Source organism: Natator depressus, chromosome 2, assembly GCF_965152275.1.
Source record: "Natator depressus isolate rNatDep1 chromosome 2, rNatDep2.hap1, whole genome shotgun sequence".
NCBI classification, from domain to species: Eukaryota; Metazoa; Chordata; order Testudines; family Cheloniidae; genus Natator; species Natator depressus.
The window spans coordinates 47,543,389-47,561,840 of NC_134235.1; the positions used below are offsets into that span (position 1 = coordinate 47,543,389).

At 44.1% G+C, this 18,452-nt stretch overlaps 1 long non-coding RNA gene across 3 annotated transcripts in view; it reads left to right on the forward strand.

The window, feature by feature from the left end:
* The window catches only part of LOC141981334 (uncharacterized), a 34,461-nt gene extending 16,011 nt beyond the window's left edge, over positions 1-18,450 (forward strand). For 2 of the 3 annotated variants that reach the window (XR_012637737.1, XR_012637738.1), the window contains exons 2-4: positions 16,738-16,788; positions 17,110-17,224; positions 18,091-18,450. This is a non-coding gene — a long non-coding RNA (uncharacterized LOC141981334). Of the gene's footprint in view, positions 1-16,698; positions 16,789-17,109; positions 17,225-18,090 lie in introns of those variants that run through there. The other variant, XR_012637736.1, reaches the window with a different exon arrangement.
* Positions 18,451-18,452: the final 2 nt, after the last annotated feature.

Here is an 18,452-nt window from a genome sequence, read left to right on the forward strand (position 1 = left end):
CTATAGCCCATTTGGCAGGCAACCACTCTTCTATCATAGAATACAATTTGTCCCAGGGAAAGAGTTTCTGGATGATATATATTATTGTGTGTTCTTTTCCATTGATATCTTGAGAAAGGACTGCTCCTAGCCGAACCTCTAATGCTCCGTTTGTAATATGAACTCTTTCGAAGTTCGGGCTATATAGCACTGGGTGTCTGCAGACTGTGGTCTTGAGTTCTTGGAAGGACCTTTCACAGGTGGTTGTCCACAACACCCGTCTTGAGGCAGCATCCTTAGTCAAATCTGTTAACGAGGCTGCTACAGTTGCAAAATGAGGTATGAATCTGTGGTAGTAGCCAGCTAAGCCAAGGAAGGCATGCACTTGCCTTTTGGTCATGGTAGTATTGTATCCATGTAAGGCATGAACCTTGTCCATCAAGGGGCGGACTTGTCCTCCACCAACTCTGTGTCCCAGATAACAGGCTTCTTCCTTCCCTATTGCACATTTGTAGGGTGTGCTGTTAATCCAGGTTCTATCAGTGATCAGAGGATAGCAGATACCTTGTCCATATGGCAATTCCAATCTCTGCTGCAGATAACTATGTCATCCAAGTATGCCGCTGCATATTGGCTGTGTTGTTGGAGCACTCGGTCCATCAAATGTTCAAAGGTGGCTGCTGCCCCATGCAACCCGAAGGGTATGGTCTTAAAATGGAATAAACTGAGCATCGTCGAAAAGGCTGTCTTCTCCTGAAACTGGTGTTAAAGGGACAATACCCTATTGTCAGATCTAAAGTAGTGATGTATTGGGCTTCTCCCAGTTGGTCTAAGAGTTCACCCACTTGGGGCATGGCGTAGGCATCAAATTTAAAACTTGTGTTTACCTTCCTGAAATCTCTGCAGAAATGTAGTGAGCCATCTGGCTTTGGGACCAGCACAATAGGACTCCTCCATTCACTCTGGGACTCTGTCACTCCGAGTTCCAGCATGGTCCTGATCTCTATCTCGATGGCTCACCCCCAACTTGTTCTTCTCATATTACCTCAATCTCTTCTCGTATTACCTTACCATCTTCTCTATTAATACAGTGTTGTGTTAGAAACATCTTTCCAGGTAGGGCTGAGAATACTTGTAGGCCACCAGCTGAAGTGCCTGTTCCCTTTGCTTATCATTTAAGTTCTTCTCAAGGATCAACAAGCCTTCTTTCAGGCAGTCTTTACCTTGCGGTCCTAGTTCCGGTTCCTCTGGGTGTGAAAAAAGGTTTTTCCTGGCTTTTCAGGGCTTCAATAAGTTTACGTGGCAGATTTTTTTTTTGTTGTTGTTCCTTTTTTCCTGGTTGTCTGAACAAGTAGTCCAGTCCCCACTTTCTTTATTACTTCATAAGGGCCTTGTCACTTGGCCATTAGCTTTGATTCCAAGCTTGGAAGAACCAACAGGACTCGGTCGCTTGGTTGAAAGACGTGTATCCCTGCCCCTTAGATATACTGTCATTGTTGTTCCAGTGCTTCCTTGAGGTTTTCTCTAGCATATGCCTCCATAGCCACCAGTCTGCAATGCAACTTTAACACATACTGTGCCACATTTTCAGCTCTCAGTGTTTTGGCTTTCCCAGGTTTCCCATACCAGGTTGAATATGTCCCTCGGTTGTCATTCTTATAGCAGTTCGAAGGGTGAAAAGTCAGTAGAAGCTTGGGGTGCAACTCAGAGTGAAAAGTAAGGCCAGGAATAGTTGGTCCTAGTGTCTGGGGTCCTGGGCAATGAACTTCTTGAGCATCCTCTTAACGTCTGGTTGAATCTTTCTACTAGGCTATTTGTTTGAGGGTGGTACATGAATGTGTTCAGGGCCTTGGTTTTTAATAGTTCACATACTTCCTTCATCAGCCAGGATATGAAATTCATCCCCTGATCTGTCCGGACCTTTCTGGGAAACCTGACTTGTGCAAAGACTTTTAGCAGCTCATAGCTTCGCATTCATAGAATGTAATGGTGTGGTCTTTGAGTACCTGGTTGCATAGTCCATAATGATGAGTATGTGCTGATGCCCTGAGGCGCTTTTTTCTAGAGGACCTATGTCAAGGTTCCTTCCCCACTCTGAACTCTAGGGCACAGATGTGGGGACCTGCATGAAAGACCCCCTAAGCTTATTCTTACCAGCTTCGGTTAAAAACTTCCCCAAGGTACAAACTTTGCCTTGTCCTTGAACTGTATGCTGCCACCACCAAGCATGTTAACAAAGAACAGGGAAAGAGCCCACTTGGAGACGTCTTCCCCCAAAATATCCCCCCAAGTCCTACCCCCCCTTTCCTGGGGAAGGCTTGATAAAAATCCTCACCATTTTGTACAGGTGAACACAGACCCAAACCCTTGGATCTTAAGAACAATGAAAAAGCAATCAGGTTCTTAAAAGAAGAATTTTAATTAAAGAAAAGGTAAAAGAATCACCTCTGTAAAAATCAGGATAGTAAATACCTTACAGGGTAATCAGATTCAAAACATAGAGAATCCCTCTAGGCAAAACCTTAAGTTACAAAAAGACACAAAAACAGGAGTATACCTTCCATTCAGCACAGCCAATTTTACCAGCCATTAACCAAAGGAAATCTAACGCATTTTGAGCTAGATTACTTACTAACTTAACAGAGTTTCTGAGACTGAATTCCTGATCTCTTCCCGGCAAAAGCATCACACAGACAGACAGACCCTTTGTTCCCCCCCCTCCAGCTTTGAAAGTATCTTGTCTCCTCATTGGTCATTTTGGTCAGGTACCAGCGAGGTTACCTTAGCTTCTTAACCCTTTACAGGTGAAAGGGTTTTGCCTCTGGCCAGGAGGGATTTTATAGCACTGTATACAGAAAGGTGGTTACCCTTCCCTTTATTTTTATGACAACCTATAAGGTCAATTCCCACTCTTTCAAAGCGGGTCTCCACCAAGGGGAGAGATTCTAATGAGGCCCATGGGATTCCCTTGGGGACGTCAGCTGGCATTTAGGACAGGAGTTGCGGAAATTCTCAACTTACTTTTAGCCAGGAGTCTTCAAGGCTCAGGTCAGGATCCTAGACTGCATCTTTTCTTTCCCTAGATGCCCTGTGCATGGGGTCGCGTCTGCCAGGTGCAGCAAGTCACAGCGATATATGTGAGGTACTAGCAGTTGCGTCCTTATCTCTTGTGTCTGCTTGTCTTGGTCTATGTGGTATAATAAGCCTGCCTTGAGGGCAAAGTGTGGATACTGCCAGGCATTTAGGGGGTCTACCTCTTCTTCATCCACCATGGCTGTTACCTGGGAAAGCCCACGCTGAAAATACCGAGGGCAGGGCAGAATGCAAAAAGGAGAGCAGGTTCTCCCAAAACTGGTGGTTAACGCTGAAGTTAGACTCACCAACCAGTCACAAACTGTGCTCCCGATTTCCTATACTGGTTATCAGGAAGCTGAAAAAAGAAATCACATGGCTTCCTTTATTGCATTCCAGTTCTCTGATTCCCAAATAGCACATAGGTCCAGTAAAGTGATAAGTTATTAAAAACTCTGCTCACTATACAAAATGTTCTTCTGACTCCAAAGGACAAACTACATTACCAGATCAGTATTGGTTTCGCTCTTACCCAAAATATCATACTGACAACCAATCCTTTAGTATCTAAAATTAAAGGTTTATTATAAAAGAAAAGAACAATAGGGAATTGTTAAATGGTAAAGCAATCAGATACATACATAAGACTTCAGAGTCCATATATCAGATTCTTAGCAGCACTGGTGAGTTTGCCGGGTTGAAAGTCTCCCTGGAACATATCCACAGCTTGGATGGGTCATTCAGTCCTTTTTTCAATGCTTCAGCTTGTAGAGAAGTTGATCCAGAGGTAGGAAGCAGGATTGAAGACAAAATGTAGATGATGCAGCTGCCTTTTTATATCCTTTGTCAGGTGACTTATACTTCCTTTGTCCCAAACACAAGGTTCGCAGCACATGGCATGGAAAAGCCTTAGAGTTCTCTGTTGATAAGCATGCCCCTACATGTTTCGCTGACTCATAAAGTGTAGCTCCTGGCTTTTTTCAATGGGTTCATTGTACAGCTGATTTCCCTTGATGGGCCATCAAGCAGGCTTAATGCTGATGCATGTCACCCAGACACACTGCACAAGTTTGAAATACAAATATACCACACATATTTATAACTTACAATACAAAGATGATGCAAACATATAAACAAGATTATCATACTTGGTAAATCATAACATTTTCACTGATACCTTACATGGCATAACGAGGAAGATTCATTGCAATTTTATAATGTTGGTATCAATAATATCATAAAGCATCTCACATATTCCGTACAGCATCACAATGGCTACCTGCTTGAAGGTTCAGCACATGGTCTCATAGTTCCTTTGTCCCACTTGGAACTCCAAGAATACAGTTAGCTTTACTGAATCCAATTGCAGTGGGGTCGGTGTGGATGGCCTTTTTCCAGGATCATCAGCATCACTGGTGTCAGCTCCAGCATATGTGGACCCTATTACGGCCACAGAGGGGCTCGCCTCTGCCACCTCCCTCCACTCTCTCTCCTAACTACCCATTTTTCCTTCTGAGATTTTCTTTCCTTTGGTCAGGAGGTAGAAAGGTCAGGATCCTTTAAAGGGGAATAGGATGCTTAACACTTCTTCTGGGGTGTCTTCCTTGAGTTCCAGGGCTAGGGGAAGCTTCTGAAAGAGCTCGGGGAAATATGGGCAGTCTCAATATAATGGGGTACAAGTAGGTCTGTAGAGACACATACCTTCATCTGGTCTTGGTGCCCATCACACTCAGTCTTATTGTCCTAGTGGGATACCATAAAACATCACCATGGATACATTTAATAGGGCTTTTTCGCTTCTCAGGTTTCCTTGTCACCTCAGCTATCCATTGTCAGACGAATGTCTGGTCACACCCCGAGTCTACAAGTGCTGGAGTCTGTTGGCCCTCTGCTTCAACTGGGATTGTGAGTTTCTCTGAACTTTTCATGCAGGCCCTATTCTTGCCAGTCCAGACCTGCCTGAAGTTAGACTCCATGTAGGGCAGTCTCGAAATAGGTGCCCCTGTTGTCCACAGGAGCAACAAGTTATCACTTCTGCCCCTTGTTTTCTAGTGGCTCTGTCACCTTCTTTCTGGGTTTCGATGGGTCCTTGCACCTGTGCAGGTATGGGACAAGGAGTTGGCAGGGTATTTAAGGGTGCGGGTTTCTTGTCACAGGGGAATCTTACCCTGAGGTGCACCCTTGTCTCTTATGCTACCCGTTGACCAGCCAATTCCCTGGGCTTTCCTGGGATTTATCCAAGAGGAACCACCGCTTTTGGATCCCTGGCCCATCTCCTTCCCTGGTGTATCTAGAGCTGTCATTTCCTCCATGGCAGGTCCTCTAATGGCTTAAGTAACCATATGGTCTTCCATGAGGCAGGTGGCCTCAGCTAGGGTGACCAGCTGGTGCCTACAAGCCTAATCTTGGCATGGGGTGGAAGGATCTGTATGAATTGTTTTAGGACCGCGAGTTCGGCTATCTGGGGTCCCACGTGGGTCTCTGGTTTTAAGCAATGCCAATAGAAATCCTTAACCCTTTGAGCGACTGTCTGAGGTCGTGCCTTGCGGGGGTAGCTTTCACTGCTAAAACACTGGCAGTAGGCTTCTTTGTCTAGGCATAGCCTGTTTAATGTGGCTCCCTTCACCTGATTGTAATCTTGGGCTGCTGTATTGTCAAGTTCCTGGTATGCAGTTTGAGCATCCCTTCTGAGTGGGGTGGCAAGGCAGATCACCCACTGAGCCTGGGGCCAGTGTGAAGCTGTGGCTACCCTCTCAAAGGTTATCAGGAATGATTCTGGGTCATTGTTGTCATCTTAGGGATAATCAGGGCTGGAGCAGTTCCCTGATTAACGATGACACATTTCCCATAATGGCGGGACTCTGAGGGGTAGTGACTGGTACTAGCCCTGCAACCTGTTGTAACGACTTGCTGTTGGGCTGCCATCTGGTCAAACAGCTGTTGTTGCCTCTGTTGTTGGGTTTGTGACTCTGCCAACCATTCCAGTATCTGATTCATCTCCATAGTCATCTGGCATATACAGGAGAAGAAAGAATGAATTTTAAAAAATTATTTTTCTTTCCTTCTCTGCAGGGACAGTCCAGAGCACAAACCCTACTTCTAGTACCACGTTGTCACGGGTTCTTGAGCTTGTCTTTCAGGGGATCTCTACCACACCCTGACTGGCTATCTTTGGTTAGCCCCTGGTCAGGGCAGCTTTTGGTCCCTGGCCTCTAATTAGGTCTGGTGATCTGTTTCAATCCCGTTTGGGCCATGCTTCTGGAGACAGCCTGGTGCAGGGACATTACCCCTTTGCAGTCCTAGGCCTTCCTACCTTCCTTCTCTGAGTGCTCTCCTTTTATAGCAGACCTTGTTTCCCCTATTTGTTGCAGCTGAGGGTGTCTGCCTTCATGATTGGCAACTGGGTGGAGATGTGCTCAGGCTGCTTGCCTATAGGCAGGAGAGTCTCCCCTCCCCCTTCTGCCTCTGCTAATTATGGGGTTTGTAGACCCCCATTACCCTGTCAAAATCATCCTTATTCTATCTAGTGCTTGTCCTATGCATACTTGTATGCAACTGCTGATAAGGAGTATTTTTTTTTTAGGGATGGTCAACTTATTTGAAACAAAGGATAGTATACAGAAATAAAAAGTTGGACAATTCTAAGTAGGAATATTCAGAGTAGCAATAGGCTATGGCATTTAATTTTTCAGGCTTCATGACCGCTTTCAGGATTTGTGTATATATACCTTTTCTTTGATTCCATGCAGACAGACTGTTTTCTTCCAATGGTATGAGATCATTGTCTCCTTTCTGAATAATATCTGACTTTGCCAGAATAACAGTTTTGTCAGTGGTTTGCTCTTTCTAAGGCTTTTGCCTCTCCAAATGCTATCTTAATAGTACAACAGGCTTTATTCATTGATTTTTAGAGAAGGATATGGAATATGAATTGGTATTCTTTTGAAGCTTTGATCTTCAGAGAGGTTTTCCCCCCACTTTCACGCACTGTACTTGGTAGATGCACAGATTCAGGTTATTTGAAAGGATTTTTAACATTTTTTCATCTTCTTACACACAAGGATCATTTTCCCCTAATACTTTGAGAAAATATGGATAACTAGGCACTGTTGGTCATATATTTGGGTAATGTCACTGGATTCAAACTTTTGGAAAGAGGGATTTGACTAGGTTTCTCATAGTTTTCTTAGACGCATAGTCTTGTGATTAAGTCATTGGACTGAAAGAAATCTGTGTTCAGTTCTTAGCTCTGTTTTTTTTCTGCTGTAACCTTGTGCATGTCATTTAATCTGTCTATGCCTTGATTCTCCAGCTGTAAAATATATATTATAATTCCTTCCTCCCTCCCTTTCTTGTTTATTTAGCCTGTAAGCTCTTTGGGGCAAAGATTATCTCTTACTTTGCAAATGCCCAGTACCTTACACAGTGGGGCACTGATCTCAGATGAGGGCTGTAGACACTACTGTAATACAGATAAGTAGACTGTGCTGTACCTACCTCTCCTATTTTGCAAATAGAGACAGAGAGTAGAAGAGGTTTCACAGGTGTGTGTGGGTGTTAGGGATGTAAAATATTAAAAGGTCAAACGGTTAACTGGTAAGCATCAGTCTTACCAGTTAACCCACCTTAACCATTAACCCTCAGCTCCAGGGATGGCCGGACCAGCCTGGGATGGCCCGTCAACCCCAACCCCAGGCCAGCCGGGGCAGCCCCAGCCCCTCTCCCTTTAATCGGTTAGCCGATTAAACTATATAATTTTAATCATTTAAACAGTTAACTTTTTAAACAATATTTACATCCATAGTGGGTGTGTGTATTTTAAACATCTCCTCATTAACCACTTGTAGTTCTAATCAAGTATCACTTTGTAGGTGTTTTGTCTGTAGTATTGAGCGCATATTATCACCTTGGATTTTCTGCCGGGAGCGGGAGAGGGGCACAAAAGTAGAAAAAGACAAACTTCAGTTGCTCAAATCTGTTAGAGGGAGGAAAGCTGAGCCAACTTCATCCTGTCTCAGCATCCCACCCCTTGTCTACACTACAAAATTAAATCGACTTAAGTTATGCTGACCTACAGTCACCACAGTAATGAAATCGGCTCTTCCTGTCCGCACTATGCTCCTTCTGTCGGCAGTATGCATCCTCTCCAGGAGGGGTTACAGTAACTTAAGTGGGACATTGTGGACCACTGACAGCTGGAGCCCCACCATCCCAGGGCTGACAGCCCAAGCTGTCAACCTCGTGCAGGGCAGCAGGGCTCAGGCTGTCAAAGCCAGGAATGGGTGATGTAAGCAATGCAGTGTCTACATGGACACATTGTGTAAAGGCTTACGCAGTTAGGTTGACGTAAGCTGCCTAATGTCCACCAAACCCTGTAATGTAGACCAGGCTCCAGACTCCATCTTGCGATTATCCTATTACCTATGTGAAATCAGCACATGGATGAAGACGAGTGAAGTTTTGGAATAGCCTTCCAAGGGAAGCAGTGGGGGCAAAAGATCTATCTGGCTTTAAGATTAAACTCGATAAGTTTATGGAGGAGATGGTATGATGGGATAACATGGTTTTGGTAATTACATATTCATGGTAAATAGGCCCAATGGCCTGTGATGGGATATTAGATGGGGTGGGATCTGAGTTACCCAGGAAAGAATTTTCTGTAGTATCTGGCTGATGAATCTTGCCCATATGCTCAGGGTTTAGCTGATCGCCATATTTGGGGTTGGGAAGGAATTTTCCTCCAGGGCAGATTGGAAGAGGCCCTGGAGGTTTTTCGCCTTCCTCTGTAGCATGGGGCACGGGTCACTTGCTGGAGGATTCTTTGCTCCTTGAAGTCTTTAAACCACTATTTGAGGACTTCAATAGCACAGACATAGGTGAGAGGTTTTTTGCAGGAGTGGTGGGTGAAATTCTGTGGCCTGCGTTGTGCAGGAGGTCAGACTAGATGATCATAATGGTCCTTTCTGACCTAAATATCTATGAATCTATGAATAGGCTGAAATGGAACTGTACGGGGTGCTCATGATAAGTGTCTAGTGCAGTGGTGCCCAGACTTTTCCTTTTGTGCACCCCTTACCAGTAATGGAATCTGTCCACACCCAGTGGGCTCAGCAGAGGAGTTTGGGCTGAAGATAGAGCTGTGGGAAGAACTGGGGATGGGTGAGGTGCTGGAGCTAGAGGCAGAGTTGACTTGGGGGCGGAGAGGGAATGAGGGCAGAGCTGGCCTGGGGGCGAGTGCAGCTGGAGCTGGACTGGGGGCGGAACAGGGCTGGGTAAAGCTCCCTCCCTGCCCCTCATGGGGCCTGACCTGGGCCCCCCTCTGAACATTCCTCTGCACCTCCCTAGGGGAGTGCACCCCACAGTTTGAGGACCACTAGTGTAGTAAATCAATTTTTGTATGGATACTGTAACTTTAAGATTCTTGCCCCTCCTTCTGGGACCACCTTTCTTAGGATGTGCAGCCAGAGGTGGGACTGAGAGCAGGAGCAACAGCTCAGAGAACATCTCTTGTTTAGAACGTTTTCTGGGCTGTCTGGCAATAACCTCAAGCTGAGACTATTGCACTGAGCTGCCTTTGTACAATTTAAGTGTCTTTCTTCTCATAAGATGAGGTTCACTGACCATTCTGGTGTCCGAGAACCTCAGAAGTTTGGGGCAAGCTTTGTCGACCCCTGGGGCTCAAGTATGTAATGTTCTAGCTTTGTGTGAGAACAGGTGATGATGCCTTTAATGGATGGCCCACAGAAAGGACATCGACCCACTACTAACAATTTAAAGGAGTCTTCCTTCAGCTCAAGTGTTAGAGACTTGTTAAGGAGTTGAAGTCCTAGCTCTCTGTATGGTGACTGCTATAATAACCTTCAATAGCATATGGATTCATTATGAGGGGAAGGCATTTAAGGAACTAGCAAGCACCAGACCATATCCACCATGAGGGAGTTCACCTGCAGATCATCCAATTTGCTTGTAGCCTACTTGTGAATACTATAGATCCAATTAATAATATCCACTGGGAAGGCATTCTTCCTCTTGCAGCTGGCCAGCATTCTGCACCTACATACTGAACCATGGTAATCTCTGCAGTAATTAAGCCTGAAGCAGTGTCCCATACCCACAAATGCATATTCAATCCTTGAAAACGGTCCAAAGTGCAGCAATTTGCCTGCTAAGCAACATTGAGAGGAAAAAAATATATCACTCATTCTCTGTGATCTGGTTCTAGGTCATGGTATTAATATTCAAAGCTCTTCATGTGCTGGTTCCAACCAACTTTAAGAACTAGTTTTCTCTGAGCTGGCTTCAGTAATAGTGGAGCTGCCTACAACAAGGATAAGACTTAACAGGTAAAGGGAGAGCTCTTCCAGTGTCCACCTATCTTCAGTAAAATACTTGATTTTGTTTTATTGTGAAGCACTTGGCATTTATTAACATTCAGTCCAAGTATAAATGAGCAAGAATCTCTCTGATTGGAAATCCAGACTCAAGGTTTTCTGATCAGTTGGTATAAAGGTTACTCCTGTTTAATTACATATTTACTTATATAAACACAAAATATGGCTTCAGCATTAACCTACAGTATCAAGTCCTGAGAGCTCAAGGCACACCATTAAGTCCAACTGGGTAAGAAATCCATTTGTCATTATTGGATATCTAGGTATGGTCTACACACCATAGGGGAATAAGCTATACCAGTGTAAGCAAATTAATACTGGTACTATTGCTCGCACTAAGGTATGTACTGGAAAACATCGTTAAAAAGTAACACCCCTAACTGACATAGCTATATTAGTACAAAAACTTTGTGGACAAGGCCTAGATATCAAATCATGACAAATGAGTTTCTTACCCTGTTGTACTTCATGTTATGCCTAAAGGTTCCCAGATGGCTGGAGATGGGACACTAGATGGGGAGGGCTCTGAGTTACTTTGGAGAATTCTTTCCCAGGTATCTGGCTGGTGGGTCTTGCCCACATGCTCAGGATCTAACTGATTGTCATATTTGGGGTTGGGAAGGAATTTTCCCCCAGGTCGAATTGGCAGAGACCCTTGGTGTTTTTCGCCTTCCTCTGCAGCACGGGGCATGGGTCACTTACAGGTTTAAACTAGTGTAAACAATTAATTCTCTGTAACTTGAAGTCTTTAAACCATGATTTGAGTCCTTCAGTAACTCAGCCAGAGGTTGGGATCTATTTCAGGAGTGGGTGGGTGAGGTTCTGTGGCTGACACTAGGGTTGCCAACTGTCTAATCACAACAAGGAGTCCGGTGGCACCTTAAAGACTAACAGATTTATTTGGGTATAAGCTTTTGTGGGTAAAAAACCACTTCTACAGATGCATAGAGTGAAAATTACAGATGCAGGCGTTATATACTGACGCATGTAGAGAAGGGAGTTACCTGTGAGGCAACTTGTCTCCACTTGTGTGGTAACTCCTTTCTCTTCATGCATCAGTATATAATGCCTGCATCTGTAATTTTCACTCCATGCATCTGAAGAAGTGGTTTTTTACCCACGAAAGCTTATACCCAAATAAATCTGTTAGTCTTTAAGGTGCCACCGGACTCCTCGTTGTTTTTGCAAAAAAAACCAGGAGTACTTGTGGCACCTTAGAGACTAACAAATTTATTAGAGCATAAGCTTTCGTGGGCTACATCAGATGCATTGAATGGAACATATAGTAAGAAAATATATACACATACAGAGAAGGTGGAATTTGCCATACAAACTCTTACAGGTTTTTTTGTGGATACAGACTAACACGGCTGCTACTCTGAAACTTCTTGTTTTTGTGGATACAGACTAACACGGCTACCCCTGATACTTGTCTAATCACACAAACCCAAACACCCGTGCCCCTTCCCCGAGCCCCCACCCCTTCTCTGAGGCTACGCCCTGCTCACTCCATCCGTCCTACCTCCATCACTTGCTCTCCCCCACTCTCTCTCACTTTCATTGGGCTGGAGCAAGGATTTGGGGTGTGGGAAGGGGTGCAGGCTCTGGGGTGAGGGGTTCTGAGTGTGGGAGCGGGCTCTGGGGTGAGCCTGGAACAGGGGGTTGGGATGCAGGAGGGGATGTGGGGTGCAAGCTGGGGTAGGGGGTTGGGGTGCAGGCTCTGGGAAGGAGTTTAGGTGCAGGAGGGGGATCAGGGCTGGGATTGGGGTGCGGGAGGAGGTGAGGGGTACAGACTCTGGGAGAAATTTTAGTTGTGGAAGGGGGCTCAGGGCTGGGGCAGGGGGTTGGGGTGCAGGAGGGGGTGCAAGGTGCAGGCTCTGGCCGGGGGCGGCTCCCTGGTAGTGGCACAGTGGGGCTAAGGCAGGCTCCTTGCCTGCTGTGGCCCCATGCCACTCCTGGAAGCGACCAGCATGTTCCTGCAGCCACTAGGTGCATGGGTGGCCAGGAAGGCTTCGCACACTGCCTACACCTGCAAACGCCGCCCCCGCAGTTCCCATTGGCCGCAGTTCCCAGCCAATGGGAGCTACAGAGTTGGCACTCAGGGCAGGGTCAGGGCACGGAGACATTTCCCCCCCACCCTCCCCAGTGGCCGCAGAGACATGCTAGCCGCTTCTTGGAGTAGCACGGGGCCAGGGCAAGCTGCGCTGCCAGACGTTTAGTGCCTAAAATCTCCTGGTTTGGTGTCAGTAGCCTCTGGGAGATAGGACCTGATTATAGGAGACTCCCGGCGAAACTGGGAGAGTTGACAACCCTAGGTCAGACTAGATGATCACAATGTCCCTTCTGACCTTAAAGCCTATGAGTCAATGAGACTTGATTCTATAGGCTGATGGTGAAAGAAGTGTGGAAAACCGAAGTGCTAGCAACTCAGCTTTTGCTGGGTATTTGCAGAAACATTTGTTGCTTAGCAGTATGGGCAAACGACTACCCCTATGCCAAAATGAGCACTTGTAACTAGGGCGAATAGTGAATTAGAAGTGATAAGGTGATAAGGAGGGCTGGCAGCACATAGGTGGCTAAGTGCAGTCCCCTGAATGAAAATGCTAGGTAGCAACCATTCTTATTTACTCCTCCTGCCAACCAGAAGCTGTTAGGAGCTGCATTAGAAGAAATTGATTACATCAGCCATTGACACTAATATGTCTAAGGGTTATAAGAAAACATTCTGTCTCTTAGCTAGCCGTTCAGTGCTTCATGATATATGCTGGGTCCAGTGAGCTCACTGGCCCACCAGCCTCTACTAGCAGTTCCCCTCCATGTTGGGCTATGTATAGGAGAACACCTTGCTCCGCAGCCCTACCTGAGGCTCAGTTCAGCTGTTAGAGCTCTCTTTTGTACATCCTGCAGGAACACAGCGTCGGTCTCACAAAGGCCTGCTCCCATTAAAGCCAATGAGAGTTTTGCCCTTTACTTCAATAGGAGCAGGAGTAGAATTTTATCTCGAATAGTTCTTAATTGAGCTTCATTAAAGCATTTGTAATGTTTCATCCTATATTATAATTTTTATGACTGGTATTTTACAGCAATTTGGATTTTGTTCATGGTTATCATGCAGTTGCATAAGTCATAATATTTTCCATAAATATACTGCTTCAGCTGTTTCATTTTGGTTCCTACAGAATCACAGTACATTTTAACAATTTTGGTATCTTCCCCACAGGTAATAAAGTGCTTCAGTTGTCCTTTAGTTTTGTGGCAATTGTAATGGTTCAGTCCTGTCTTAGTTTCTCATATCTTTTTAATAATTTCTTTCTAAGCTCTATTATTGGCTTCATAAGGGGAGAAGATTATAAATAAATAAATAAACCTTCTACAGGAAGGAGAACGTGCAGCCCATCGTGTTTCTTTTATTTGGTCTGTCTGACTAACAAAGTTTTGCGTGAAGTTCTATTGTATTTGAATATTTTCTGTTTAATTGCAGTCACATAGTTTGAGTTTTGCTTATATAAGGCCCTATCCAACTCTCTCTGAATTTGGATGCTTTTAAATAAAAGATATGCTTTAGTTCAAACAAGAATTAATCCAGCGAAGTTCTATAGCCTGCTTTATACAGGAGGTCAGACTAGATTATCACAATGTTGCCTTTTGACCTTATAAATCTATGAAATCACTCCACTGGAATCTACTTCAGTGGGAGTTGGATCAGGCCTTTAATTAACAGAGTACTGTTGAGGGCTTTTGTTGTACACAATACAAATTGCCCCAAGGTGTCTATAATCTAAATCATAAGTAGAGTTTTGATCATAACACAAATAATTGAGGGCTTTTTAATATATTTGTCAAAGAATAAAATAAAGCTGGCTTTAGTTCATTAAAGATCTTAAACATTAAGGCTTTTAAAATTTGCAGTACTGTGATTTTGTGATTCCCATAAAATTCTGAGAATTAATTGTAAAATCATAGATTAGTAAAACCTCTCAGCTCTGTAGAACTATAAGTGTATTGTACAAATATCTGAACATGTTCATGTTCCCCCACCATGTTACCTCATCTTGTATTGACGGGCCAAGTAAGCACGAACCTATTTTGGTAGCATCCAGAGCAGACATTCTATTAAACAAGGTGAAATTGTACCCCAAATTAGGCATATTGAGATTGTCCATTAATGGATTGTCATTCCTTCATTTTCTAGTAGTACCTAGTTTTGCCAAGGATATTAACATGAATCTTGGTTTATATCCTCTATAATCTCCAAGTATCTCAAAAAAGGAAAGTTGTTTTTCTAGATATAGAGACACACTAGCTGCAAATAGACATTTTTGCTTTACAAGTCTTTTAGTGCAAAAATATTGTAGAACATTTGTGAATTTGTCCCAAAGTGATACTTCCATTTGATGGCATAGAAGAGATATCAAGGCAATGCCTTGGCCCAAAGAAATTCATGAACAGAATTTTTGTGGGCCTTCCCTTCTGTAAGCTCTACGTGTTCACTAGGTGGTTAATAAGTAGACAACTGTCTTGGAGTTTCAGTTGAAAGAACTACAGCTTTTACTCCTGAGGGCAGTCTGCACAAAAAAATAAAAATTCTGCACACAATATTTTAAAATTCTGCCAATTTTATTTGTAAAATAAATGTGGAGGCTCCAGCATGTCAGTGGGGAGCACAGGCCACTGGCTGCACAGATATGGGAGATCACTGTGCAGCTAGCCCCCCTCTGGGACACAAACTCAGCGGTGAGGCTGCACCCAACCCTGACACAGCACAAGGACTGGGCCTGCCCGAGAAACACCCCAGGGCTCTGCCCCTCTGTGTGGCAGACAGGCTCAGCGAGGCAGGATCGAAGTGTGGAGGGGCTTAAAGTGGGTTGAGAGGGTTCTGTGCGGGACAATCTGGGTGCGGGCAGCTCAGTGGGGGATCAGGGTGCAGGGGGAATCTGGATGCACAGTGGCTTGTTGTGGGGTTCTGGGTGCAATGATAATGGGACTCTGCAGGGGGGTCCAGGTGAAGGTGGTTGGGGCTCTGTGGGGGGGGGGGTCTGAGTAATGCTCAGCGGGAGGGATGCATGGGGGTTGGGCAGATGGGGGTGCAGTTCCCTGTACAGGGATCCCTCCCCGTGCAGCTGAGGAGTGATGGGTGCAGGAATCGGGGAGATGGGGAGTTTGCAGAGCTTCATGCAGCCAGAGGAGAAATCTGGGGTGGGTCTGACCCGGCCCCAGGTGCCAGGCAGGGGAACAGGAAGTCCTGTCCTCCCCAACTAGCAGCTGAGCCCGGCGCAGGGTAGGTGCCACCAGCCAGGTCTTCCCCAGTCCCACCTCCTGCCCCACAATGATTTACCTCTCTGCTAGCTGCTCTCGGCACCATACTGGGAAACATACTGCTGGGGAGCATCTCATGATGGCTCTTGTGGCTTCCCTTTTCTTCCCCATCAGCAAGTCATTTTTCTGCGGGGGAGCAAAGAAATCTGCAAGGGACATAAAGTCTGCACATATACAGTGAAATAGAATTCCCCCAAATGGTATTTTCCTAATCAGATCTTTTCCCTGCCTTTATTATAATTCCTCACTGCTTACCTTAATGGCAGTTAGTTTTCCTTCTTTTTACTCCTGTTAGCTCTGCAGAACTCCTATAGCTATGGGAGAGTAACATGGATTTTGTTCTGGCTTACATACCTATCAACTGAATCATCAATTAAGTTCCAAATGCAGAATTGTCATTTGATGTCTTCTAACCTGACTGAACAGTTTGACTTTCTGTGGTTCGTAGTAACAAACACTTTTATTTGTAAACTGAGCAAATTTGATCTGAAAGTCACAACAAATATGAAACTCCATAATATTTGTCATGAATATTTCTCAAAGTGTACTCTCAATTTAAGAATTTTAGCTGGTTTCTTTGAGGTTTTTCTTACTCTTCCTGTGGTTCTGTACTGTGAATTTTTCTTCTTGCTATCAGAGAATGTTCATTCTATCTTACTGAACAACTATTTCTGTCTCTGAAATCAGTTTGTTCCAGTGTCCTATCACCTGATCCAAGCTGCCAGTAAGTATTATTGCCATCTTTTTTTTTTTCTGATTTACTTTTACTCAGTTTCTGCCCACTCCCTGTGCTGAAGATGAAGAACTGGTGGCTTGTGCTTGATCTCAGCTGCTTTTGCTTCTGGAATCATTGCAGAAGAATCTAACTTTTAGTGTTAGAGGCTTCATAATGCTGCTGTAAGATCAAATGTGTGGCCAGTTACTACCTCCATTCAAACAACATGGATTTGCTAGCTCAGCAAACTTCTCTGTGTTTTAGGTCTTGAAGTTGGACATTCTGAGACTGACAAACTCAGCCTATTTAAGCCAGGTAATTCTGCCCTATCTTACAATAATTGTCCAATGGAAAACATCCTTTCAGTTTTAACTATAGTCATAGGTTAGTCTATATGCTTGCCATAAAGATCAGTCCTGCTTTCATTTAGAGATTGCATTAAAAAAGAGAGAGAGAAAGACTGATCTTGGAACGGAAGGTTGTTTGACCTCACTTAATTAAAAGTGGACAAATTTAGTCCAAGTACAAAACTACTTATGTAAGCAATATTCAACAGCTGTTATTATTTTAACTCTAGCCCCCACCCAACCCTAAAATTAAAAAAAAATGAGTTAACACACCTGCATCTATCCACAGACTGCTTTAGCGGCTGAGTATTGCCTCCCCTGGCACCCGACGGCTTGAAGCAGAGAGGGGATTCTTTCCTCCCCAGCCTCCTCAGAGAAACCTCGGCACGAAGCCCGTTCACTCGGTTTGTACAAATAGGGAGGGTTTGAGTATTAGTGCAGACTCATTTGCTTTTAGTTCCTGTGTGATGAGCCTGTTAATTTTGTCCTCTGCATTTTTTATCCTTCATTATAAAACGATAAATAAACTCCTTAATTCCCATTAGCAAAAGAGTTTTGAGAGACATTTTAGTCTTCTTTTTTCCTATATTACTTATAATGTAGCTGCAGATTAGAAAGACTAGAAAGTTCTGGTCATAGCATAATGTGGGAAATAGAAATTTAGAAAAACAAGATAGTAAAAATAATGCAAGCAAGCAATTATATATACCAAAAATAGAATAATAATTCTACAAAACCCTAACGCGTCTGTATATTGTCCTTTTATGGTACTAATTTGTTTCCTGATTGAAGGGCTAAAATCCATATGCTGTTTATGTTACAACCTGATATATAGACTGTGTAAGCTCTTTTTACAGGCCCCAAAATCCAGAGTTTGGTCAAGAAGACCGAGGCCTAGCAAATAGTGAATAATATTAGCTAAGAAGCAGAAGAAACAAAGGACAACCTTGCTTTTTGCTAAGATAAGCTTGGTCAGCAAGAAGCCAGGTGGAAATTATAATTGGTGGCTTTATCTCAAAGTTGCAAACAGACCAAAGGAATGAAAGGGGCCCTGTTTCTTCTGTAGAAGAGGTGCCTTCCTACACACCAGCCTTGAGTTTATGGAAGAGGTTCAAACATGTCAGTATGAGATATGATATCCTCCCTCTCACAGATGTACACCTCTCCTCCAAGCCATTGTCAGTGCCTGCCTTAGAAACACAAATGAACAACTAAAAGACTATCCTTATTGCTATATACTTTACATTTGTCCTTTTGCTTTAACTCCTAGGTGTGTACCTGTCGGACAATCAGGGGAGCTACTTCATTCCTATGGATCCCAAATCAGAATTCAACGTATATATTTTATACTAACACACCATATGTATTGTTTAAAGGAAAACACCTGTGTACTAATTAAGTGTCATGTGTTAACCTGAAACCATGGGCGAAAACATTATGTAATCTTTGACTATTGGCTACTGTGCTTATCTTGTCTTGCTGTTGGACCTATCCAGGGGTCTGGGACTGCCTACCCCGTCATTTCCCTCCGCCCATGGAAAATCCATATAATCTATTGTAATCAATTGTTTGGCAGTGTCTCTGAGCCTAATAAGCAAGGTGACACTCCACCAGTGCTGTGCCTAATAAACC